General features: G+C 43.7%; 1 protein-coding gene and 1 long non-coding RNA gene across 6 annotated transcripts in view; one reads left to right on the top strand and one right to left on the bottom strand.

Annotated features, from left to right (window-relative positions):
• The window catches only part of LOC109559774 (uncharacterized), a 76,179-nt gene extending 59,183 nt beyond the window's left edge, over positions 1-16,996 (bottom strand). For all 4 annotated transcript variants that reach the window (XR_011567833.1, XR_011567827.1, XR_011567830.1 and 1 more), the window contains exons 1-2: positions 16,853-16,996; positions 15,431-15,557 (exon numbers count right to left, since the gene is read on the bottom strand). This is a non-coding gene — a long non-coding RNA (uncharacterized lncRNA). The remainder of the gene's footprint in view (positions 1-15,430; positions 15,558-16,852) is intronic.
• Positions 1-27,225, top strand: part of CLSTN2 (calsyntenin 2) — a 745,907-nt gene that overhangs the window by 574,931 nt on the left and 143,751 nt on the right. The window lies entirely within an intron of this gene.

Raw genomic sequence — 27,225 nt, 5'->3', positions numbered from 1 at the left:
TCCCAGACCCCAGTGATGCCCTGGGGCACTGGACAATTTATCTGTTACCATAACCCCTTCTGGGAATGTAGTGCTGCAGCTTTCCCCAGGTGATGCTGGCCTTAACCCAGCTGTATATGAAGGACCTCCCACCCCCTGGCTTTGCTGCCACCTACCTTTTAGACTTTGGCTGAGGCATCATCTGCCTCAGATGTGTGGGACTTCCCACAGACACTCACTGAATTTTCCAGCCATCACCTAAATGTAAACTTGCTTACCCCAATCACTCACCAATGGCAGAGCAAGACTTATCAGAGGCTCAGTTGACAGCAAGGGAGGAAGGCTTGACCCTAGGATACTAGAGGCATGTGTCTTGCTCTTATGTTTCATCTTCTCTGCTGTATTCTGAGACTGTAATTCTTAAAAGGTGTTAGGAGTCAGCTCACTCTGCAGGGATAGGTGGAGATTTGCCTGAGGTTGTGTTACTCCCATTTCTCAGCTACCCAGGGAAGAAGAGGGTCCTCAAAGCATCACTTAGACTAGTGCAGGTGGAAGGGAAAACTAAATCTCTGTGCTTTTTTCTGAGCTCAGAGAATGCTTAGGGGCCTGATAGCAGCTCTTATTCATGGAGATGAATGATTCTAATAGGAACCAGGAAAACGGTGTGCCTGCCACACGTGCACGGTAGACGAGCTCGTGCCTTTCATGCCAGGCATCTGGATTTGCAGTCTTCTTAGGGTCTCTTTCCCTTCGCCAAGCAGTTGTATGTGCCCACACCTGAGGACTTCAGGAAGAATCTGCATCTATCCATGGGTCAGAGCATCACAGAGCATGCAGTGCCCTCAGAGGCTCTCAGGGTGATGGGGGCAGTAAGAGCAACAGACATTGAGAAGGTGCTGCTGACCTCCCCTTATAGGAGCCACAGACTGTGTCCTGAGGAGCATTTGCAGTTCAGTTGCTGGTTGAGGGTTTAGTTTGTTTAACTTTTACATTATGGGATGGACTATCACCTCTTTTTTTTTATTGTTAAAGATTTATTTATTTTTGGGCACGCTGGGTCTTCATTGCTGTGTAGAGGTTTTCTCTAGTTGCAGAGATTGGGGGCTACTGTTTGTTACAGTGCTTGGACTTCTCACTGCGGTGGCTTCTCTTGTTGCAGAGCACAGGCTCTAGGGATGTAGACTTCAGTTGTTGCAGCTTTCGGGCTCAGTTGCTCCACTGCATGTGGCATCTTCCTGGACCAGGGATCAAACCCATGTACCCTGCACTGGCAGATGGATTCTTAACCACTAGGCCACCAGTGAAGCCGCACATCCCTTCTCTATCCCTCCCTTTATTGTTCTTTATAATCCCTTGGCCCATGTCTCTCTACATTTCAAGCCGAAAGTATCGTCTGCACAGCACTTACTTAGGACATTTTCCTTTTTATTGTTGCAAGTCAGATTTTGTATTTATTACTTGCTCCTGCCAGCTGAGACCCAAAGTTCAGTCTGTTACTGTCCCCTTTATGCAAAATGGTGGCTTTCCTGATGGCTCAGACAGTAAAGAATCTATCTGCCTGCCATGCAGGAGACTCAAGTTTGATCCCTGGGTTGGAAAGATCCCCTGGAGAAGGGAATGGCAACCCACTCCAGTATTCTTACCTGGAGAATCCCATGGACAGAGGAGCCTGGTGGGCTACAGTCCATGGGGTCATGAAGAGTCAGACACAACTGAGCGAACAACATTTTCATTTTTTCACTTTATGCAAAACAGCTCCCCTCTGAAGAGAACCGCTGTACACTTCCCTTCTAGGCCTTCACCCTTTCTTCCCAGGCATGTTGCCGACCAGACATCCAGCCATTCTGTATCTGAAGTTCCCACATCAAATCAGCTTTCCAGACTCCAGCCCCCACCCCCAGGATTTGCCTGCTTCATACCTGAGCACCATCCCATGGCAGCCAATTACACCTCGCCCAGTATCAGTTCACCCAGCGCTGGCGGTTCCTAGAGCTTCTCCCTCGGGCCCAATTCTGGCTCCTTTTACCTTCACAGTAAGGCGTCCTATCTAATACAGAAAGAAAAGGAGATGCAACCATGTAATGGCCATCTCTTCTCTGTTCTTTTGGGATTGACTAATTCTCCAGGTGCATCAAACTATCAAGGTGTTTCTACCATTCCACAAATCAGGCCTTCGTTAGGCAGGAGATGGATGTCTTTTAGAGAAGTGCTTCTCACGTCTGAGTGTGCACATGAGCACCTGGGGGCTGGGAACAATCCAGATTCTGACTCAGTAAGTCTGGGGTAGACCTGGATGTTCCTGGTCCATGGCTTTCACTTGGAGTCAGATGGTCAGGCAGAAAATACTACCAAACACCTAGAGGGTGCCTAAGATTTTTATGTTGAAAAGATAGCAACCTGAAAGCCGTTGGATGAGATTAATTTTCCCTTCAGTTCAGTTCAGTCGCTCAGTCATGTCCGACTCTTTGCAACCCCATGAATCGCAGCACGCCAGGCTTCCCTGTCCATCACCAACTCCCGGAGTTTACACAAACTCATGTCCAGCAAGTCGGTGCTGCCATCCAGCCATCTCATCCTCTGTCGTCCCCTTCTCCTCCTGCCCTCAATCCCTCCCAGCATCAGAGTCTTTTCCAATGAGTCAACTCTTTGCATGAGGTGGCCAAAGTATTGGAGTTTCAGCTTCAGCATCAGTCCTTCCAATGAACACCCAGGACTGATCTCCTTTAGGATGGACTGGTTGGATCTCCTTGCAATCCAAGGGACTCTCAAGAGTCTTCTCCAACACCACAGTTCAAAAGCATCAATTCTTCAGCACTCAGCTTTCTTCACAGTCCAACTCTAACATCCATACATGTTATTTGCAATTTGAGACAACTGAAATTGACACACACATGACACAGTAGGAGATATTCTGGAATGAATTCAGTCCCCCTTTATTGAAGGCCCATGGTGTGCTGAAAGCTGGGGGTATAGAGGAAAGAGACCTACTAGGATTCATAGTATAGAAGGCAATAAGAGGGTCACAAGTTCTGCTGGAGGGAGCACTGGGTACATGAAGGAGAGACATTTAACTTTGTAGAGGCCATGGAGGGGATGTACCTGGGGTAGATCTTGAAGGATAATAGTTTCAGCACAGAGAAGAAGAGTGTTCTAGACTAGGGGTCAGGTGTCAGGAAGGTGGGGGAGAGCACGATATGGCCTGGGCATGGAGGAGAAGACTGGACAGGCCAGTGGGGACCAGATCCGGAGGGGGACCTCCTATATTATCCCAAGGGCAATGGGAAGCCTAGAGGCTCCACCAGACATGATGAAGGGGATACTGAAGCAGAAGCACTGCTTGGCCGACCATGTAGATGGTGGCTGGGATGCAGAAACTGGGGCAGGGAGACCAGCCAAAAAGATGATTATTCCTAAGTATACTAAGTGGAACACTTCTAGAAAAATATCTAAAAACATGCATTTATTCCAAAACCAGTTCAAAGTACTGAGAAGCAAAGAAGGTTTGATTTTCAGGCAAATCCCATGAGACTCCATAGGCAGGGGGTCAAGGCTGGCAGTCAGGCATGTCTAGGGTAGAAAAGACACCTGCTAAGCTTTGTCAAGTATATATTCTGTCCCCTCTGCAGCTGTCCACTTCCCTGCCACCCTGCCATGTAGAAAAATACCCAGGGGTCAGCTGGCTTCACCCTCTGCCTTGCAAAAGTCAAATCAGTTATTGATCAAGTATAGCAAAGAGCTGACTTAGATTTTACCAGTTGAGAGGCATTGATTTTGAATCATAAAATGATAAGCTCACAAAGGTACCCAGATTTGCTGAGAGAAACAGAAATAGATGGGGTTGTGAAGTTGGAGATGTGTCCATTGGAGGATTTATGGCGATGTCAGCCTTGTTGCAGGCTGATGTAAGAGGGCATTTCCAGAAAGACAGAGGAAAGGACAGCTCTTTGCCCTCTGTTCTCTCATTCATTGTCCTGCCAGGCGGTCCACCATTCCACTATGGGGAATTCCACTTTTTGTTCTAAAAGATTGTAAAAAAACAAAACTCCATGTAGTAAATATGAAGATCTAGTTGTTTTATTCAACAATTTATGAGTCAGGCAGTATCCCAACTACTGTTCTCAGAGGTCGTACAATATGGAGAATTTTTATAGAAGGAGGGAGAGGCGAGGAAGTTATGAGCACATGAAAAGAAAGAATTGTTTCAGGTCAGGTCATCCTCTTTGAGGGGAAAGGCAAGGGTCTATTATTCAGATTCTCTCTCTTCCTTTGAGGGATGAAAAGGGTCCCGCTGGCAAATCACTGGTGCTGATCAGAAAATTCCAGGTTGGCCAATTAAGGTTATATCCCTGTATATAGGTTGTGCACCTGAAACTAATATTTTAGATCAACTATACTTCAGGAGAAAGAAAGAAAGAGGGAGGGAGAGAGACAGGAAAGGAGGGAGAGAGGCGGGGAGGAAGAAAGGTAAGAAGGAATGAAGAAAAAGGAAGAAAGAAAGGATTACATGCCTGGAGAAGGTCAAACCCTCAGTCAGGTCAAGTATTAAATCTAGGTTTGGTATCGGGGCTTTAGCACAAGCATGCCCTTTTGAGCCTGTGATTTTCCCTTTAATAATTCCCCCCTTTTGGTCAAATGCTCAGTCTGAGAGATCAAAAGTTCAGGCATAAATACCACTCTCACCTATTGCTCTGCAGTTCTCACAGCCTTGTTGATCCTTGGTGTGGTATCCATAGCTCATGATGTCTTTGCTTAATCCCTGTGACATTCACAGGCCATGGTTCTAGGTTCATAATCCTTAAGTTGCTCAGTCTCCTCATCTTCTTTTTTCTGATGTTCTAGTCTTAGGGAGATCATTTGCTTGGTAGTTGCTGCTGCTGCTGCTGCTAAGTCACTTCAGTCGTGTCCGACTCTGTGCGACCCCATAGACAGCAGCCCACCAGGCTCCCCCGTCCCTGGGATTCTCCAGGCAAGAACACTGGAGTGGGCTGCCATTTCCTTCTCCAATGCATGAGAGTGAAAAGTGAAAGTGTAGTCGCTCAGTCATGCCTGACTCTTAGTGACCCCATGGACTGTAGCCTACCAGGCTCCTCCATCCATGGGATTTTCCAGGCAAGAGTACTGGAGCAGAGTGCCATTGCTTGGTGGTTAGCAACTGCAAACACGCATTTAAGACTTTCAGGAAAATAAAACACGCTAGGGTATTACTATGATTATAATAAGCAGGATAATTCACAGTGTTTGGAGTGCACTTTAGAGCCATGGTCCCCAAAACCCAAACCAATCAAAGAAAGACCCCACTGAAGCAGTCACCCTTTTAAGCCAAGTGGTTTGTTCAGTAATTTTATGTAACTGAGTTTCAACTTCCCTGAAGTGTCAATCCAGGTATAGCGCAGACAACTTGCTCAGCTATTTGAATAAAATAGGATAAAAGCCTGTTCTATTATCAAGAACGATCTTGACCAGAGAGTCTAAGGATCTTTGCTGGGCAGCTAGTGCTTTTGCAACAGAATCTGCAATGTCTCCAAGAGTTAAGGAGAGATTTATTATTATATCTCATTTGTATTTACTGCTAACCAGGAGATGGATTTATTTGCTGCCTTTATCTGCTCAATCCAGGGGTCAGTGAGGTTTTTAGTGCATGTGGAAAGAGAATCTCCTTTGTCATTTTAGCAGATGAAAGAAAACCAAGTTTTAGTTTTAAGTAAATATTCAAGCATATTTTAAAATCCATATAATTTCAATTTTAGCCAGCTTGATTGATTATAAAAGGTGAAATTCCTGCTTTTTCTCTTTCTCTTCAACTTTTTGTATGCATTTAGTTTGTCTTTCATAACCAGAAGTTCTAGTTTAGGCAAAATTACTTTCACTTCCCTTAACAGGCATGCATTTCCATACCTCACATCTTTTCTTAACCAAGAAACACATCCTACTTTCCTTGCATACAAAATTGTGTCCCTTCTTATTACTAATAACTTTACATATATTGCCTAGAATTCTTAACCCTTAGAAACCTTCATTTTTAGTGAAAACTAAAGAAGTAAGTGATTGTAAACCACAGGTCAGATAAGCATTTTATTTTAGATTGGCAAATTTACAAATATATTTCATAATTTCTAGAAACATGTCTTTCTTCACAGTACAGTCTCTCACTGTGATACAGAACATGTTTACTAACAGAACCAAATTTATCTTGAGTTTCTCTGCAATCGGAAGCCAAAAGTAGATAAACATGTTCAGTAATTAATATTTCATGACTCTCTTATTTTAAATGACCTAGATATTTAGCAAATTTCTATCATTTAACAAGAAAATTCAAAAGTTTCAAGATACCAAAAAGACTTTGGAGGCTATTCCTAAGTACATATACAATAAAATATAACTGTTGCTTAAAAATTGATGTATAAATTCTTATCCTATTTACACTTATGCAATGGCACCCCACTCCAGTATTCTTGCCTGGAAAATCCCATGGATGGAGGAGCTTGGAAGGCTGCAGTACACGGGGTCACTGAGGGTCGGACACGACTGAGTGACTTCACTTTCACTTTTCATTTTCATGCATTGGAGAAGGAAACGGCAACCCACTCCAGTACTCTTGCCTGGAGAATCCCAGGGATGGAGGAGTCTGTTGGGCTGCTCTCTATGGGGTCGCACAGAGTCGGACATGACTGAAGTGACTTAGCAGCAGCAGCAGCAACTTGCTGGGCTTCCCTGGTGGCTCAGCTGGTAAGAATTCGCCTGCAATGCAGGAGACCTGGGTTTGATTCCTGGGTCAGGAAGTTCCCTGGAGAAGGGAAAGGGGATTCTCCAGTATTCTGGCCTGGAGAATTCCATGGACTGTATAGTCCATGGTGTCGCAAAGAGTCAGACACGACTGAGCAACTGTCACTTTGACTTCAACTTGTTTGCTGCCATCAATTATGTCTAAATTACCCACCAAAAACTTCATGACAAAATCAGCCATTGTCCTGAGTTATTTTAATTTTTGCTGACAAATTTTGTGACCAAGAAACATGAATTTGACTAGTAAACCTGGGTAGAATAAGTTATCTGTATTATAGTCACTGTTGATAACTTTAAAGACAGATCTGTTTAAATTAAACCAACCAACTTAAAATAGCTTTTATTTGCTGAAGATTATCCCAAATCATGTGAACTTGAAAAATATTTGAGTTTCTGTTCTATTTCTGAGAACTTCAGAATGACCAATTCATGCAAGCACTTGCATTCAAATCAACTAAATGGCTCTCTTTTACAGATTAATTTTGGTGATACCCGCCAAAGGTGGGGAAACATAACATAATCTACAACATACATACAATATAAACACACACACATATAGCTGCAGAGAGCTTATAGCCCAGTTTCCAAATACGTGTTCTCTCTGTTTCTGTCTCTCTCCCTTTTTGTCTCATTTATTTCTTCTGGTGAGAAACTCTCAATTAAGTTTGCATTTCAAAGAATGGCTCTTTGGTCCTAAAGAAGATAGGGGTAGGAAATTTACATCACAAAGGCACAGATTAAGTGCAGGACAAGTCTGGGTCTAATGTCCTAATTTTTTTAAGCATTTTGAGAGGAATAGGTGAGGTTTGGGGGTTGACAAGACAAAAGAAAAAAGGGCCCTGCAGTGATTTGCAACATATAGACAATTGTTTCTTTTTTTTTTTTTCAATTAGTTTTAATTTTTTTAATTTTTATATCTAAAAAATTAAATGGAGTTCATCCAGGTACATATTGTATAGTATGGATTCAGCTGTATCTATTTCCAGATGTCAGATGTCAGCTTTAGTTGTTTCAACAACAGATTTTATTTTATTTATTTTTTTTTCTTTTTTTTTTTTTTTCAATGCCATTCTCCCAAATCTTCCCACCCTCTCCCTCTCCCACAGAGTCCATAAGACTGTTCTATACATCAGTGTCTCTTTTGCTGTCTCGTATACAGGGTTATCGTTACCATCTTTCTAAATTCCATATATATGCGTTAGTATACTGTATTTATGTTTTTCCTTCTGGCTTACTTCACTCTGTATAATAGGCTCCAGTTTCATCCACCTCATTAGAACTGATTCAAATGTATTCTTTTTAATGGCTGAGTAATACTCCATTGTGTATATGTACCACAGTTTTCTTATCCATTCATCTGCTGATGGACATCTAGGTTGCTTCCATGTCCTGGCTATTATAAACAGTGCTGCGATGAACATTGGGGTACACGTGTCTCTTTCCCTTCTGGTTTCCTCAGTGTGTATGCCCAGCAGTGGGATTGCTGGATCATAAGGCAGTTCTATTTCCAGTTTTTTAAGGAATCTCCACACTGTTCTCCATAGTGGCTGTACTAGTTTGCATTCCCACCAACAGTGTAAGAGGGTTCCCTTTTCTCCACACCCTCTCCAGCATTTATTATTTGTAGACTTTTGGATTGCAGCCATTCTGACTGGTGTGAAATGGTACCTCATAGTGGTTTTGATTTGCATTTCTCTGATAATGAGTGATGTTGAGCATCTTTTCATGTGTTTGTTAGCCATCTGTATGTCTTCTTTGGAGAAATGTCTATTTAGATCTTTGGCCCATTTTTTGATTGGGTCATTTATTTTTCTGGAGTTGAGCTGTAGGAGTTGCTTGTATATTTTTGAGATTAGTTGTTTGTCGGTTGCTTCATTTGCTATTATTTTCTCCCATTCTGAAGGCTGTCTTTTCACCTTGCTAATAGTTTCCTTTGATGTGCAGAAGCTTTTAAGTTTAATTAGGTCCCATTTGTTTATTTTTGCTTTTATTTCCAATATTCTGGGAGGTGGGTCATAGAGGATCCTGCTGTGATGTATGTCAGAGAGTGTTTTGCCTATGTTCTCCTCTAGGAGTTTTATAGTTTCTGGTCTTACGTTGAGATCTTTAATCCATTTTGAATTTATTTTTGTATATGGTGTTAGAAAGTGTTCTAGTTTCATTCTTTTACAAGTGGTTGACCAGATTTCCCAGCACCACTTGTTAAAGAGATTGTCTTTAATCCACTGTATATTCTTGCCTCCTTTGTCAAAGATAAGGTGTCCATATGTGCGTGGATTTATCTCTGAGCTTTCTATTTTGTTCCATTGATCTATATTTCTGTCTTTGTGCCAGTACCATACTGTCTTGATAACTGTGGCTTTGTAGTAGAGCCTGAAGTCAGGTAGGTTGATTCCTCCAGTTCCATTTTTCTTTCTCAAGATCGCTTTGGCTATTCGAGGTTTTTTGTATTTCCATACAAATTGTGAAATTATTTGTTCTAACTCTGTGAAGAATACTGTTGGTAGCTTGATAGGGATTGCATTGAATCTATAAATTGCTTTGGGTAGTATACTCATTTTCACTATATTGATTCTTCCAATCCATGAACATGGTATATTTCTCCATCTATTAGTGTCCTCTTTGATTTCTTTCACCAGTGTTTTATAGTTTTCTATATATAGGTCTTTAGTTTCTTTAGGTAGATATATTCCTAAGTATTTTATTCTTTTTGTTGCAATGGTGAATGGAATTGTTTCCTTAATTTCTCTTTCTGTTTTCTCATTATTAGTGTATAGGAATGCAAGGGATTTCTGTGTGTTGATTTTATATCCTGCAACTTTACTATAATCATTGATTAGTTCTAGTAATTTTCTGGTGGAGTCTTTAGGGTTTTCTATGTAGAGGATCATGTCATCTGCAAATAGTGAGAGTTTTACTTCTTCTTTTCCAATTTGGATTCCTTTTATTTCTTTTTCTGCTCTGATTGCTGTAGCCAAAACTTCCAAAACTATGTTGAATAGTAATGGTGAAAGTGGGCACCCTTGTCTTGTTCCTGACTTTAGAGGAAATGCTTTCAATTTTTCACCATTGAGGATAATGTTTGCTGTAGGTTTGTCATATATAGCTTTTATTATGTTGAGGTATGTTCCTTCTATTCCTGCTTTCTGGAGAGTTTTTATCATAAATGGGTGTTGAATTTTGTCAAAGGCTTTCTCTGCATCTATTGAGATAATCATATGGTTTTTGTTTTTCAATTTGTTAATGTGGTGTATTACATTGATTGATTTGCGGATATTGAAGAATCCTTGCATCCCTGGGATAAAGCCCACTTGGTCATGGTGTATGATCTTTTTAATGTGTTGTTGGATTCTGATTGCTAGAATTTTGTTTAGGATTTTTGCATCTATGTTCATCAGTGATATTGGCCTGTAGTTTTCTTTTTTTGTGGGATCTTTGTCAGGTTTTGGTATTAGGGTGATGGTGGCCTCATAGAATGAGTTTGGAAGTTTACCTTCCTCTGCAATTTTCTGGAAGAGTTTGAGCAGGATAGGTGTTAGCTCTTCTCTAAATTTTTGGTAGAATTCAGCTGTGAAGCCGTCTGGACCTGGGCTTTTGTTTGCTGGAAGATTTTTGATTACAGTTTCAATTTCCGTGCTTGTGATGGGTCTGTTAAGGTTTTCTATTTCTTCCTGGTCGAGTTTTGGAAAGTTGTACTTTTCTAAGAATTTGTCCATTTCTTCCTCGTTGTCCATTTTATTGGCATATAATTGTTGATAATAGTCTCTTATGATCCTTTGTATTTCTATGTTGTCTGTTGTGATCTCTCCACTGTCATTTCTAATTTTATTGATTTGATTTTTCTCCCTTTGTTTCTTGATGAGTCTGGCTAATGGTTTGTCAATTTTATTTATTCTTTCAAAGAACCAGCTTTTGGCTTTGTTGATTTTTGCTATGGTCTCTTTTGTTTCTTTTGCATTTATTTCTGCTCTAATTTTTAAGATTTCTTTCCTTCTACTAACCCTGGGGTTCTTCATTTCTTCCTTTTCTAGTTGCTTTAGGTGTAGAGTTAGGTTATTTATTTGACTTTTTTCTTGTTTCTTGAGGTGTGCCTGTATTGCTATGAACTTTCCCCTTAGGACTGCTTTTACTGTGTCCCACAGGTTTTGGGTTGTTGTGTTTTCATTTTCATTCGTTTCTATGCAAATTTTGATTTCTTTTTTGATTTCTTCTGTGATTTGTTGGTTATTCAGCAGCGTGTTGTTCAGCCTCCATATGTTGGCATTTTTAATAGTTTTTCTCCTGTAATTGAGATCTAATCTTACTGCATTGTGGTCAGAAAAGATGCTTGGAATGATTTCTATTTTTTTGAATTTACCAAGGCTAGATTTATGGCCCAGGATGTGATCTATCCTGGAGAAGGTTCCGTGTGCGCTTGAGAAAAAGGTGAAATTCATTGTTTTGGGATGAAATGTCCTATAGATATCAATTAGGTCTAACTGGTCTATTGCATCGTTTAAAGTTTGTGTTTCCTTGTTAATTTTCTGTTTAGTTGATCTATCCATAGGTGTGAGTGGGGTATTAAAGTCTCCCACTATTATTGTGTTATTGTTAATTTCTCCTTTCATACTTGTTAGCATTTGTCTTACATACTGTGGTGCTCCCATGTTGGGTGCATATATATTTATAATTGTTATATCTTCTTCTTGGATTGATCCTTTGATCATTATGTAGTGACCTTCTTTGTCTCTTTTCACAGCCTTTGTTTTAAAGTCTATTTTATCTGATATGAGTATTGCTACTCCTGCTTTCTTTTGGTCCCTATTTGCATGGAAAATCTTTTTCCAGCCCTTCACTTTCAGTCTGTATGTGTCCCCTGTTTTGAGGTGGGTCTCCTGTAGACAACATATGTAGGGGTCTTGTTTTTGTATCCATTCAGCCAGTCTTTGTCTTTTGGTTGGGGCATTCAACCCATTTACGTTTAAGGTAATTACTGATAAGTATGATCCCGTTGCCATTTACTTTATTGTTTGGGGTTCGAATTTATACACCATTTTTGTGTTTCCTGTCTAGAGAATATCCTTTAGTATTTGTTGGAGAGCTGGTTTGGTGGTGCAGAATTCTCTCAGCTTTTGCTTGTCTGAGAAGCTTTTGATTTCTCCTTCATACTTGAATGAAATCCTTGCTGGGTACAATAATCTGGGCTGTAGGTTATTTTCTTTCATCATTTTAAGTATGTCTTGCCATTCCCTCCTGGCTTGAAGAGTTTCTATTGAAAGATCAGCTGTTATCCTTATGGGAATTCCCTTGTGTGTTATTTGTTGTTTTTCCCTTGCTGCTTTTAATATTTGTTCTTTGTGTTTGATCTTTGTTAATTTGATTAATATGTGTCTTGGGGTGTTTCGCCTTGGGTTTATCCTGTTTGGGATTCTCTGGGTTTCTTGGACTTGGGTGATTATTTCCTTCCCCAGTTTAGGGAAGTTTTCAACTATTATCTCCTCAAGTATTTTCTCATGGTCTTTCTTTTTGTCTTCTTCTTCTGGAACCCCTATGATTCGAATGTTGTAGCGTTTAATATTGTCCTGGAGGTCTCTGAGATTGTCCTCATTTCTTTTAATTCATTTTTCTTTTATCCTCTCTGATTCATTTATTTCTACCATTCTATCTTCTAATTCACTAATCCTATCTTCTGCCTCTGTTATTCTACTATTTGTTGCCTCCAGAGTGTTTTTAATTTCATTTATTGCATTATTCATTATATGTTGACTCTTTTTTATTTCTTCTAGGTCCTTGTTAAACCTTTCTTGCATCTTCTCAATCCTTGTCTCCAAGCTATTTATCTGTGATTCCATTTTAATTTCAAGATTTTGGATCAATTTCACTATCATTATTCGGAATTCTTTATCAGGTAGATTCTCTATCTCTTCCTCTTTTGTTTGGTTTGGTGGGCATTTATCCTGTTCCTTTATCTGCTGGCTATTCCTCTGTCTCTTCATCTTGTTTAAATTGCTGAGTTTGGGGTGTCCTTTCTGTATTCTGGCAGTTTGTGGAGTTCTCTTTATTGTGGCTTTTCCTCGCTGTGTGTAGGTTTGTACAGGTGGCTTGTCAAGGTTTCCTGGTTAGGGAAGCTTGTGTCAGTGTTCTGATGGGTGGAACTGTATTTCTTCTCTTTGTTCAGTCGCGCTGTGGGGAGGGAGGGAGGGAGGGATGCTGCAAACAAATAACACTGGCGTGCGTTCGCAGTGCCTCAGCCACACTGGGTCTGCCCCCGCTCACGGTGCGTGTAGCCTCCCTGCCCACACTGCTCGGCCTCTAGGTTGTTCCGCCGGGAACAATCCGAGGCTGGCCCTGGGTTGCATGTACCTCCCGGGTCCAAGCCGCTCAGGTTCAGGCACTCGGGTAGTCCTCAGAGGCGCAGACTCAGTTGGGCCTGAGTATTGTGCTCTTCCCAGGTCCGAGCAGCTCAAGTGATGAGGTGTTTGGCGAGCGCCAATGCTGCGACTTATCGCCTCCCCGCCACTCGGTTATCTGGGCGTAAAACCGGCGCACCTTCTTAGGCAGATGTTAACCGTCCAGACCCCCAAGAAGTTTTAGTTAGCAAAGAAGCCTGCTTACAGTTTTATAGATAATGTCTCTCTGGGGCTGCGATTGCCCCCTTCTGGCTCTGGCTGCCTGTCACCGGAGGGGGAAGGTCTGCAGCCGGCTATCTCTGTTCAATTCTTTGTTCCGTGCGCGGGCCTGGCGGTGTCTTAGGTTGGGGCTGGCTTTTCGCGTGGTAGATATCCCACAGTCTGGTTTGCTAGCCCAAATTATTTCGCTCAGATAGTGCTCAGGGTATTCAGGCCAGATTCTTACTCTAAGCGATGCAGCCCGCGCTGCGCCTCCCTGCCCAGCCCCCGCTTGTTAATGGCGCGTGCAGGCTTCTGCGCTGCTTCTCCGCTGGGGGAGTTACCGTAGGACTCGCAATCTTCGAGTTTTAATTGTTTATTTATTTTTTCTTCCTGTTATGTTGCCCTCTGTGCTTCCAAAGCTCGGCACAGATTCGGCAGTGAGGTTTCCTGGTGTTTGGAAACTTCTCTCTTTTTAAGACTCCCTTCCCGGGACGGAACTCTGTCCCTCCCTCTTTTGTCTCTTTTTTTGTCTTTTATATTTTTTCCTACCTCCTTTCGAAGAGTTGGATTGCTTTTCTGGGTGCCTGATGTCCTCTGCCGGCATTCAGAAGTTGTTTTGTGGAATTTACTCGACGTTTAAATGCTCTTTTGATGAATTTGTGGGGGAGAAAGTGTTCTCCCTGTCCTACTCCTCCGCCATCTTGGCTCCTCCTCCCGACAATTGTTTCCAATTCCTTGAAGAACTGGGATGTAGCTTTTGTTTTAGGTACAATTTATGTCTTTAATTTTTTCACAGGTTTTACAATAAGTCTTTCAATGAAGCTATTTTGGAATTTCAAAAATTTCTGAAGACTTCTGCATACCTATCAAAATAGATATCCCATTCTGTTCATATGATTTGGGAGCCCTAGCTTTTATGTCGGAGAAGGCAAAGGCACCCCACTCCAGTACTCTTGCCTGAAAAATCCCATGGACGGAGGAGTCTGGTGGGCTGTAGTCCATGGGGTCGCTAGGAGTCGGACACAACTGAGCGACTTCACTTTCACTTTTCACTTTCATGCATTGGAGAAGGAAATGGCAACCCATTCCAGTGTTCTTGCCTGGAGAATCCCAGGGACGGGGGAGCCTGGAGGGCTACTGTCTATGGGGTCGCACAGAGTCAGACACGACTGAATCGACTTAGCAGCAGCAGCAGCTTTTATGTAGGGTTTTAAAATGATCTATCTGTCCCTCATAATGGCCATTGTAATTCCTCTGAGAGTTGACAGCAATCTGGTAGATCCCTGGCTACAGATGGAGTTTAGCCCACATTTCTATCCAGCTGTCTCTAGTCACAAATGGAGCATAATCCACATTTCTGTTTCGTCATATTTTGGAACCCCCAACCTGATGGCTACTGAGCCCAGCTCTCAGGACACAAAACAAGCTTAGCAAGATTTTGCCACTTTTGAAAATATCTACAGCTTCTGGAATCACAGTTCTCAAATATAAAATAAGAAGGTATGTCAGAAAGTGGCACATTCAAGTTTTGGGTATAAAGAATCTCATTAGCAACAACCTTTATCTACACAATCAATACAAAACAAGACAAACATGTTCATATTAACATACAGGCAGTAACCAAGAGATGATTCTGCATCCTGGCTAAAGACAGACCTGTATGCAACACCAACAATTCCCCTGGAGGCTTGGAGAAAGGATTGAACCAGCAGACCCCAAGGACTGAGGCATTGAGGATTGATTCCAAACAAAATGGAGAACTGCAACTGCCACCAACAATTCCCAACATGGAATTTGGAGAAGAATTCCAAGCAAATGTGGAATTGCACACTAAACCTTCATCAGTTCCCAATGTGGAATCTGGGAACAGAATCAAGGGCTGGGGTTTTCCACTCAAAAATCTGAAAATTGTAGTCTGAAAGGCTAAGGGCTTGGCTCCAGGCAGAGTCATCTGCCACCTCTATTGGCTCCAGGCAGAATCATTTACCAGCTCAAACTGACCTGCCTTATAAAGGAAAGCCAATTATACTGAAAGCGTGAGAGCAAAGTGAATGGAGCTCAAACTGGGAGGAACTTACCAATGGCCCTTTGAAACAGTGAGAAAGACAGTGAACTTGAAAGCGTTCACGGGGCACCATGCCTGTGTTTCCTACTATCCCCAGATGCCATTGAAAGTTTGCTTCAGTCCCACTACTGCCATCAAATCTGCTAAAAAACAGAATGCCACCAAGTAAATGGGAGCATCTAATTGGCTTTATTCAATAATTCATGAATCATGAATCAAACAGTGCCTCATCTAGTACCTAGATAGATGCTCCAAGAAGTTGTACAAAATGGAAGGTTTTTGAATAGAAGGAGGGTGGAACAAGGACACTATTAGTGGGAAAAAAAAAAAAGAGAGAGAGAGAGAATAGTTTCAGACCAGCCCACTTTCTTGGGGGGAAAGGGCAAGAGTCTACCATGAAGGTTGCTTCTTCCTTTGGGGGATGGAGAGATCTCACATGACAGAGTACCCTGTTAGTGCTGAGAATAAAATTCCAGACTGCCCGATTAAGATTGCATTTCTTGACAAGGTTGGAACTGCAGTTAGGTCAAGTATTAAGTCTAGGTTTGATATCACAGGGCCTTAGCCTAGTGATGCCATTTAGGCCCTGTGGTTTTCTTCTTTTAACAGGATAATCCCCACTTAAATTGTAAATGTCAAATGTCACTATTAAGCCAGGATTCACCAAATCTAGTTGATCTGATTTTGTGAAACGGTGAGTTACAAAATGGTAGCACATCTTAAATGGTTGAAAAAAATCAAAAGATGAATAATATTTTGTGGCACATGAAAATTACATGAAATTCAAATTTTAGTGCCCATAAATAAAGTTTTTGGCATACAGTACACTCATTCATTTATGTATTATCTCATGGCAGCTTTTGCACTATGACAGCAGGGCTGAGGAGTTTCATGGGGACCAGATGGCCCTCAAAGCCAAAATATTTACTATCTGGCCCTTTCCATAAAATGTTTGCTGACACTTGCATGAAGCTATTATTGCCTGTTGACACCTTAGTGAGTAGTAGTTTATCAGAGTATCTAGGGCAGCCTAAAAAAAAACAGAACGACAAATGAACACATTTAGACAGAGGCAAAGAAGTATTGATACAAAAGTCCAAAGCAAGATTCACCACACAGAAGACAGAGAAACAATTCTAGTCCATTTTACAGATGAGGAAAACTTGGGGCAAGAGGGATTGAGTGACTTGCCCAGAACCTCACAGCTGATAGATCTGACAGATCGCAGAGATGGAATTCACATTCATGTCAGTCTATCCCAGACAGACTAAGGTGTCAAGAGGAAGGAGGAGAATATATTAGAAAGTTGGGAATTTCCAACGAGGCAGCTTTATACAAAAGGCATCTGAGAAAGCTGTTCAAGAGACACATATGTCCTTTGGGAATATATGTAATCTCTTTATCACCTTATCTACAAAATGGTGATGAGACTTACCTTGAAGGAGCAGCTAGTGTTCAATGAAGCAATATATAGTTTGCATCTCAGTGGTGCCCAGTATTCTTTTCCTCCCTTCTCCATGCCTGACCCTTTTTCACATTTCCTTAACTGAGCCTCATCCTATGCCCTGTTCCCTTGAGATTACAGTTCATTTGAGAATAAACCCAAAAATAGATACCATTTGTCTGAGCCTCAGGTTACCTCTGGTGATCTCATGGGCCAGATAAACCCAGTGTGAGCCTAAGACCTGGGTGTTAAGTTTCAAACCAAAAGATGCCGCCCCAAGCTCAGCTTCTCCTGTCAGAGACATAGCCTGAAGATTATCCACCATCTACCCTTCTGCTCAACAGGACGGAACTTGGCTTTATTTGAGGTTCATCCCAGGGGCTCAGCTCCTTCATCCCTATGCCCTCCCTTCATTGTCCTACTGACTCTCCTCTTTATCAGGATTCTCTACCACCCCCCATCCCATATCCCCGCAGAGGGATGGGGGGGGGGGTGATGGGGCCCAGGGATGCAGCAGTCAGGTACAGAAACAGTGCAGACAGTTAGATGGCGGTGGGAAGGGCTTCATCAACACAGCTCCATCATAATTTTCAGGCTTTGCTGAAGCCCCTTCCCTGGCTAGCTTGGGTTTCCTCAACTATAAATTAAGAATCATGACCCTTGGCTCAATTATTCTGTATGATTTAGGAAGACCACAAGAGGCTCTATGTGTGGAAGTGCTAATTTAAATCATCAGGCAAATAATGTGATCAAATAATGTTGTGATCAAATAATGTTGTGATAAAATATATACTATCATAAAAATGGGCACAGATACATACACACACTGAAATCCATCGAGTTGGGTAAGGCTGTGTGGCTTAAGCACCAAGTCCTTGATTTTGGAGGCTAAGACTTGGACCAAAGGGAGACAGTGAGGTGGGGTGGGAAGAGCAGTCTAGGGGGCTGAGAAACCAGGTCTCAGTCCCAGCTCAGCTCCAACCCAGCCTTCAGCCTTGAGAAAGTCACTCCTGCCTGGCTGGGCTTCCCCCAAGTGTAAAGGGCTCAACAATGCCTTCTTGTGAGGATGAGATGAAAGGTAATGTGTGTAGTACCATGTTCAGAACCACACGTGATGGGGCTTAATGAACAGCAGCTCTTTTTAGTTTCCTTTATTTCAATTCTTAAGATCACAGTGGAACATTTTGTCCCAATTCCAGTAATTAGAATCCCACTAACTCCAGTGGGTGTGACCCCAGGACTGTGGTTGTTGAGTCAGCTCAGATCTGCCAGGTGCGCCTCTGTGCTCCCAGAGAGGCTTCATGGGGCTCTCCTGCGCTGTGAATAATGACCTGTTGGGACACTGTGGGCACAGTCGGTCCTTAAGGTGCAACAGATGGTTCTGAACAGGATGTTGATTTACCTACTCAGTGATTTCTTTATTTGGCCGTGCTGTGCAGCCTGCATGTGGCTTCTTAGGTTTCCAATCAGGGATTGAACACTAGCCCACTGCAGAGAAAATACAGTCTTCCCCACTAGACCACCATGGAAGTTCCTCCATGACTTTTTAAAGCACTTAAAGACTAGCTGGATAAATGTGCCCACCCGAAAACCCGGCTCCCCCAGGCTCCATGTGAGCCTGGGGGGAAATGAGCCCCAAGGTTTCTGGGTCCATAATCTCAGTCCTGAGGGGGAGGGGGGAGTGGACTGCACTCACCGCAAGCAGCACTCAGCCACATTAATAGTCACTGCTGACCGAGCACTTCCTGTGTGCCATGCCCTGTGTGTGGCTGAGGCAGGTACTCATGTACCCAGTCACTCTTCATCACACCCTGAAAGCTGTGTTCTTCCCGTTTTGCAGACGAGGACTTGGTGGTTGAGACTCTTGCCAGCCAGCTACTAATATCCAGGACCAGCCTTCAAATCCAGTCCTGTCTGCCTGCAGGACCACTGCTCATTCAGCTGCAGTGTCTCAAAGCAAAGGAGGACACTGGCCTCCTTGGGAGACCTTTGAAAGAAAGGTGTCTTGGGGACAGTCCCACAGTTGGAACCCTTTCCTCATGTTATAAAGAAAACGTGTTGTTGAACAGTAAGGAACCATGAGAGAGGATGGTGGCTTGCCAGATAGTGGTGGGGAGAGTACCACTCCTGCCATACAAGCCCACAGGTGATGCCTGCCTTTGTTCAGGACAGCAGGGCATCTATAGGCCTTCTTGGATGACCCCTTGGACCCTGGGAAGGGGATGGACTTGCCAGAGGACATCCAGATGCTGAGAGGTGGAACCAGAGCTGGTATAGGTCTCCTGACTCAGTGCCCCAGCCCACCTGCCCATCTCTCCATGGACCTGGGTCTGCCCCCAGAGCCGCTTGTAGTCAGCCAACTCCCTCTTCCATGGACAGTTCTTTTAAATACTTGCAGGCAACTTGAATTCCTCCCTGAAGGGAGTCAACAGAAAGTGGGGCTTGGGAGGACTGCTCCAAAGCCAGAAAGATCTGGATTCACATCCAGGTTCCATCACATCTTGGCTCAGGGACATTGGGCAGGTCACTTACCTCTTTGAGCCCTCAGATATGGTGTCTGCAAGAAGAGACTAAGAATAGCATTTGTCTCAGAGGGTCGTCCCAAGACAGAACTGTGCTGAGCTCACAGGAGCATCTCCGTTTGAACCATGAAGGAGATGAAGAAACAGAGGCCTCTAAAGTGGGCTTAGGAGTCAGGCCAGCTAGTTGGTGCCATTTGCTGGGGAGGTGCTCTCAGGCAGGTCATTTCACATCTCAGCCTCGGTTATATGGCTCTCAGATCAGATCAGATCAGTTGCTCAGTCGTGTCCGACTCTTTGTGATCCCATGAATCACAGCACGCCAGGCCTCCCTGTCCATCACCAATTCCCGGAGTTCACTCAGACACACGTCCATCGAGTCAGTGATGCCATCCAGCCATCTCATCCTCTGTCATCCCCTTCTCCTCCTGCCCCCAATCTCTCCCAGCATCAGAGTCTTTTCCAATGAGTCAACTCGTCGCATGAGGTGGCCAAAGTACTGGAGTTTCAGCTTCAGCATCATTCCTTCCAAAGAAATCCCAGGGCTGATCTCCTTCAGAAAGGACTGGTTGGATCTCCTTGCAGTCCAAGGGACTCTCAGGAGTCTTCTCCAACACCACAGTTCAAAAGCATCAATTCTTCGGCGCTCAGCCTTCTTCACAGTCCAACTCTCACATCCGTACATGACCACAGGAAAAACCATAGCCTTGACTAGACGAACCTTTGTTGGCAAAGTAATGTCTCTGCTTTTGAATATGCTATCTAGGTTGGTCATAACTTTCCTTCCAAGGAGTAAGCGTCTTTTAATTTCATGGCTGCAGTCACCATCTGTAGTGATTTTGGAGCCCAGAAAAATAAAGGCTGACACTGTTTCCACTGTTTCCCCATCTATTTCCCATGAAGTGATGGGACCAGATGCCATGATCTTCATTTTCTGAATGTTGAGCTTTAAGCCAACTTTTTCACTCTCCACTTTCACTTTCATCAAGAGGTTTTTGAGTTCCTCTTCACTTTCTGCCATAAGGGTGGTGTCATCTGCATATCTGAGGTTATTGATATTTCTCCCAGCAATCTTGATTCCAGTTTGTGTTTCTTCCAGTCCAGTGTTTCTCATGATGTACTCTGCATATAAGTTAAATGGCTCTCAGCATCGGTGAAATGGCCCTCCTACTTTTGGAGGGCCTGCTCCCTTTCTCAGTTGGATGCCATGCAGACTGATAGCACATACAAAAGGCCCAGCAAGAGTTTACTAAGTGGTGGTTTCCTTCTTGCTCTGCGTTACTGAAAGGCATCATCAGCCTAGACACTGATATTTATCATCTGAACATCAACCAGACACTTGATTCTCATGATGAATGTGACCACAGCCAGTCACTCACCTCTCCTTGCCAAGCTCATCCTCATCTCTAACAGGGGCAGAATAATGCCAGCAACCCCTCTCTGCATCCTCATCATGTGGCTCTTGGTGGACTGAGCAACAGACTGCAGAGCTAGGAGTCCACCCTGGACTCACAGAGCGAAGCATGTAGTGACCCTGGAGATGCCAGGACGGTGGCCGAGAGCACTAACTCCGCTCTAACCATGCAGAGGGGTGGCTGAGGTCCCAGCACATAAGAGATGCTCTCAATGCTTCCATTCAACACAGGGAACTTCCCCCAGGGCCCGGCCTGAGCCAGGTGAGCAGGGCACCCTGGGGTCAGGAGCTGGAAGAGGGAAGAGAGCAAGCAGGTGACCAGATCCTGAATATATGATTCCAATCCGAGGAAGTCAGAGCAGGGACAGGGCCCAGGGCCTGGAAGAGCAGAGAGTAGGGGTGCCTAAGCCTTTGGAAAGGGATGAAGGGGCACTGAGGCTTATTGAGGGGCCAGTACAATTTGCCAGGTGCCCTGAGGAGGTAGGGATGGACGCTGTGATGGGAAGAGGCAGGGAGGAGTGCTCCAGCAGAGCCTAGTCCTTCAGTTCTGCACCTTCAGTTCAGAATCATGCCAGCCATGGGTTCTTGTCCATGTCCAACTCAGCATTTCTTGTTCTATGAGCAAGGAGAGACAAGAGTTCAAGTTGCAGATAAGAGTGTGGAGAAAACTCGGCACGAATGGATGAACCAGTATGCATTTCCCTGTTTGTTCTCATGACAGATGCAGTCAGATTTCCAAAGTGGACAGTGAATGAAGTAGACAGAACTTTCCAGAGAGATTCTGTTCAGCTGTGGGTGTACCAGCCAGACTTCACTGGAGCCCAAAGGAGCGTGGTGGGCCTCAGCAGGTGGGAGTGGGAGTTTCCCTTCTCCCTCCCTTCCCATGGAACAGAGTCAGTCGCTGAGATCTATGGGCCTTCAGAGCATCCACAGTTGGGGTCCTCAGCAGGAGGCTGATCACCCTGGTCAGGAGGGCAGGGCAAGGTATGGGCACATGGGCCCAGAGCAATGTGGAAGCTCAAGGGGTCTGGAGAGGCTTGGAGCTCCCCTGTCAGACTGTGGGCCAATGTGGAGTATCTGTCTGGGGCTGTAGAAACTAGTACACTCTGAGGATGATGAATTTCTGATAATCTGGTTGATGGAAATTAGTATCTAGAGTGCAATGTGACCTCATTTTCAGCCTAAGACACGTGGGTTGTTCAGCCTTATTTCAGCGTTGAGTCATTTGTGGGAGGCCAGAAGCCCCTCTCTCTCTCCCAGTGCCGGGTCTGTCTCTGACCTGCATCCCTAGGTGACAGCAGCCAGTGATACTTGGCAGCATCCACTGGCAGGGAGCACAGCAGGACCCATCTACCCACTGAGGTCTGGTGAATGGCAGCCACATGTGGACTGACTCGCCCACCTTCTTCCCAGCTACAGGCCCAGAAGCAGTGACAGCATGCCACTCCCTGCCAAACTCCAAGGCTTTTGCTCTTCAGGCTCTCAGCCCACCATGGATTTGTAACACCCTTCATGACTGAATGCAAGATAAAGCATCCCATGCCTAGTGTGTGGGCGGCGCTCAGACCCGCCAACAGGAGCTCTGTGGCAAAGGGAAGCGGCAGGTTGTCTGTCTGCCCAAGTGGCCAAAGGAGAGGGATGGTTTTCAAGCAGCATTTACAAGTTCTGTATGATAAGTAGCAATTGGACCACAGCAACTTTTTAATATAAATATATTTTAAATTATAAAGTGTTTCCTGCTCATTTGCAAAGAATGTTTTAATATATATACTTAAGTTTCATTCATCTCTCTGTGGCTGTGCTGGGTCTTGTTGCTGAGCGGGCTTCCTCTGGTTGCAGTGAGTGGAGGCTCCTCTGTTGCGGCGCTCAGTCTTCTCATTGTGGTGGCTTCACGTGTTGTGGAGCGCGGGCTCTAGGGTGCGCCAGCTTCTGCAGCTACCAGGCTCTAGAGTTGTGGCACATGGGCTTAATCGCTCCATGGCATGTGGGATCTTCCTGGCCCTTGCGTCTCTTACACTGGCAGGCAGATTCTTTACCATTAGCACCACCTGGGAAGCCCTTGAAAAGAAACTTTTTAAAGATAATAATTACAATAAAAGTTCCCCATGATCCAATGAATGCAGTATTATCAATATTACAGTATACTTTTCTCCCTTCATACACAGTCATTTGAACTTTGCGTGTTTCCCACTTAACTTGGTGCCACATGTATTATCCCACTTCATGAAACCATACCGCCCTCTCATCAGCTGCCTAACATTCTTTCAAAGAAGGTCAAGTGTGCCTGATGGGGTTCCTGAAGTCAAATGGGACAAAGTGATTGTCCAGCTTTAGCTCGGTTCTGCTTTTCTGTGTATCAGTGAATATCTGTGCAAAAATCTTTGTCTGCATTTTGGAGTACTTTCTCAGGAGTATTATCACCTGGGCCAAAGCATATGGTCATTTTGAGGCCCAAGGTATGTTTTGCCAAGCATCAGTCTAATCATCTGTGATGACTCCCACTGCCCATCCATGTGAAGGACACCTCTCCCCAGTCCTGGGCGCTTGGACTCTGATTTCCAATGTATTTGATGGACTCTGCAGCTTTGTGCCATATTTTCCAAAGAGATGATAATTTGGTCCCAATTTTATAAAGTCAATCAGTGAAATGAAAAACCCTGCAGTCCTCTAATATCACCTGGAGTTGTGGTCCTTTTGTTTAAAAAAATTAATTCTGCAACCATGTGCCACTGATCTATCGATTAAAAAGATTTACGTGACTGGAGTCTGAAAAGTTTACATAAGCCATCTTTACAAAAAGACTAAAAGTGTGTGCTTGAAAAACCATATGCTTGCATTGTAAATGCTTTTCAAGGCTATAAAAGTAAAGATTCTTGAAGAATAGCTACTCCATCTTGTACCAATAATGCATTCGTCCCAAGATAAGAAAATTGCCTGGAAAATGCTCATGTTTATTGGACATAAGAAAGAAAAGCTTCTATAAATCCAAGAGAAAGTACCCTGATTGGTTGAGTTAATGATTTCCCCCTTGGGAGACTTGTCTTCCAGAATGGCTGCTCTTAAATTGCCTGGTTTCTGCCCCTTTCCAGCATCAACTCTGCTGGACATGTTTCTGCATGTGAGCTGAGAATCTCTGGGAATGAAAAGGGTGGGGAGTAAGAGTAGCCAAATTTGGCATGGGGCCCTGGTTTTTGAACACCATGTGGTTCACTTCGGTGGCAGCACTGACAATCCTGGAGAGTGTGGAGCCAGGGCGAAAGGGGGAGGACCCAAGCTTTAGAGAAGGGGTGCCTACATCAGCAAGTTCAGAGGCTTGTTGGAAAACTAAGGTGCTCCCAAGGGCATCAGAGGACCAGTGAATGGATTCCCTCCTAGCATGCAAACAGCCAGGGGCTGACCAGATTGGGGTGCAGTGCCAAGGGGGCCTGTGTCAGGCATGGGAGCAGAACAGACCTCACCCCCGGCTGAGGGCAGATCTGGAGACACAGTGCACAGAATGAACCCTAAACCCAGCCCAGCAGAACAGCAGCAGCATCCTCAGTTCAGAGAAGCTGGAAGGAGCAGGAGAATCCAAGAATAAAGACAACAGGAAGAAAGGCTGACCAGAGCAACGGGCCAGGAAGATTCCCAGAACCCAGAACATGAGCACAGACACCTTCCATGAAGCAGCCATATCATTCATTCCCCAGATATGTAGTGAGAACCAGCCATGTTCCAGGAACTCCACCAACCACTGGAGATTTCAAATCTAAGCAAAGGAGGCAACCCGCTCTTGTGGAACTCGTGATGGTAGATGAAGATGGAGGTGAAGGGTGAGAGTTTCAGGTGGAAAACAATCACGGAAGTAAATGAATAGCTTAGTCTACTGTTCACAATCAGTCATGTGGCCAACCCCAAAATCACCGGGGAAGGGAAGTGTACTCCTTCCACCGGAGGAAGGTGTCAATGAAAATAGTCAATAAACAATCAATAATAAGGGTAGAAAAGAGTTTTATTTGAGTCAAACTGGTTTAAACCAGAAGCCAGCTTCCTAGATTACTCTGAGAAACTGCTCCAGAGAAGTAGAGTTTTCATCACAGTTTTGTATCTTGTCAGAACAAAGAATATTAAACAAGTCATGGTTACATTTCTTTAAGATTAAAAAAAAAAAAAAAAGAACAGACCAACATGCACACAGCGAGGCAGTATGGCTTTGGCACCTGGGAAGGGAGTCTTATCGTCAAAGGAGTACCAGCATTCGTGTACCAGGTAGAGGGGCATTTAATCCTTATTTTTAACATGGACATTGTTTGCTTCTGGCCAGTGTGCCCTTTTCTTTCATAATTAAAGCAGATGTATACTGTGTGTTTGATAGGCCACAAACAGGCTATTTTAGTTAGCAGAAACTTCAAGTTACTTCACATGTAAACCAAAGTGACTTCCCTATATCTCAATATATGAAAAAATGTTTTATCAATCACGTGGTCAGGAGGTATAATCTAATGCCTCACAACTGGAAGTGGCTCTGTCTCCACTAAGAGCTCTGGCCCTGCATCTGTAGTTCTTCTGGAATCAGAACCCACACAATGTGAAGAAAGAAAAGAATACTTGTTCTAAGCTCATTCGGTGTCAAGTCCTACTCTGCTGGGTCAGCTTTCAGGCAGCAAATAGATCTCCCTGTGGTCATCCTGCATAGGGAGCAGAAATCCCTTCTCAGGCCTCTCCCTGACTGTTGGAAGTCATGAATGTGGTGAGAGATGGAGTGGAATTTTAATGCCCAATATGTTTTGGCTGAAGCTCCAATACTTTGGCCACCTGATGTGAAGATCTGACTCAGTGGAAAAGACCCTGATGCTGGGAGAGATTGAAGGCAGGAGGAGAAGGGAACGTCAGAGGATGAGGTGGTTGGATGGCATCACTGACTCAGTGGACATGAGTGTGAACAAGGCCTTCACTGGGAGATAATGATGTGCTGCAGTCTGTGGGGTTGCAAAGAGTTGGACACAACTTAGTGACTAAACAGCAAATTGTTTTGGCTGGTCATTTCCAAGTCTGTCTCTGCATCCAGATCACTTTGGGGAGGAAGGTTGATTAAAATCACAGATTCCAGGGCTTCCTCCTCAAAACCTTCTACTGGGATCTCCCAAGGTGAGACCCAAAAGGCTGTCTTGAGAACTTTTACAGGTGATTCTCCTGAAGCCAGCCCTGACCCTGAATCTGTGTATAGACAAGAATTTGGGGAGTGCAGTGTGAGCTCCATGTAGATGAGGTAAATTGCAAGCCCTGTGAATTGGGAAGGAGAGGGCACAGTCTAGATTGGAGCAATCATGGAGGAATCCCTGGAAGAATAATTAGATATATTGTGGTTAGGGAATGTTAACCACTGTAGATTAGAAGGTCATAAAGAGAGGTAAAGTAGGAAGTTGTTGTAGTGATTTGTAATGATGGTTGTAAAACTGGAGTGGACTAGGACATGGAAGCAACCTAGATGTCCATCGGCAGATGAATGGATAATAAAGCTGTGGTACATGTACACAATGGAATATTACTCAGCTGTTAAAAAGAACACATTTGAGTCAGTTCTAATGAGGTGGATGAAAATGGAGCCTATTATAAGAGTAAAGTAAGTCAGAAAGAAAAACATCAATACAGTATATTAATGCATATATATGGAATTTAGAAAGATGGTAACAATGACCCTATATGCAAGACAGCAAAAGAGACACAGATGTAAAGAACAGACTTCTGGACTCTGTGGGATAAGGTGAGGGTGGGATGATATGAGAGAATAACATTGAAACATGTATATTAGCTGTATGTGAAATAGACCACCAGTCTAAGTTTGATGCATGAAACAGGACACTCAAAGCTGGTGCACTGGGACAACCCAGAGGGATGGGATGGGGAGGGAGGTGAGAGGGGGGTTCAGGATGGGGGACACATGTATACCCTTGGCTGATTCATATCAATTTATGGCAAAAACCACCACAATATTGTAAAGTAATTAGCATCAATTAAGATAAATAAATTAATGTTTAAAAAGGAATTTAAACAAAACCTGGAGTGGAAAGAGTTTGATCTCAGGAGTCCTCTAAAATTCAGAAGCAGAAGGGCATTAGTAGCCCTGTAGATATATAGGGTAAAATGTTACAATGCTCTAAAGTATTGCCTTCTAGATTTGAAGTCTTTGGATGTAAGTTTTAGGAAATAGGATATTATTTAGAGTAGTGCTTCTGGACTGAATCTAAGCTCGTGCTGCTCAATGCCTGACAGGTCAATAAATCAAGGGACAATTGTTGGGGCAAGGAATAGCGACTTTATCAGAAAGCCAGCAGACTGAGAAGATGGTCAAATGGTGTCCCAAACAAGTATTGTATCAGAGTTAGAATTCAGGCTGCTCTTATACTAAAAGGAGAGGGGGGTATGGTTGGTTGTTGCAAACATCTTGGTGT

The sequence above is a fragment of the Bos indicus genome, chromosome 1, assembly GCF_029378745.1.
Source record: "Bos indicus isolate NIAB-ARS_2022 breed Sahiwal x Tharparkar chromosome 1, NIAB-ARS_B.indTharparkar_mat_pri_1.0, whole genome shotgun sequence".
NCBI classification, from domain to species: domain Eukaryota; kingdom Metazoa; phylum Chordata; class Mammalia; order Artiodactyla; family Bovidae; genus Bos; species Bos indicus.
Note: the sequence above shows the minus strand (reverse complement) of the source record. Positions and strands in the feature narration are given on the sequence as shown.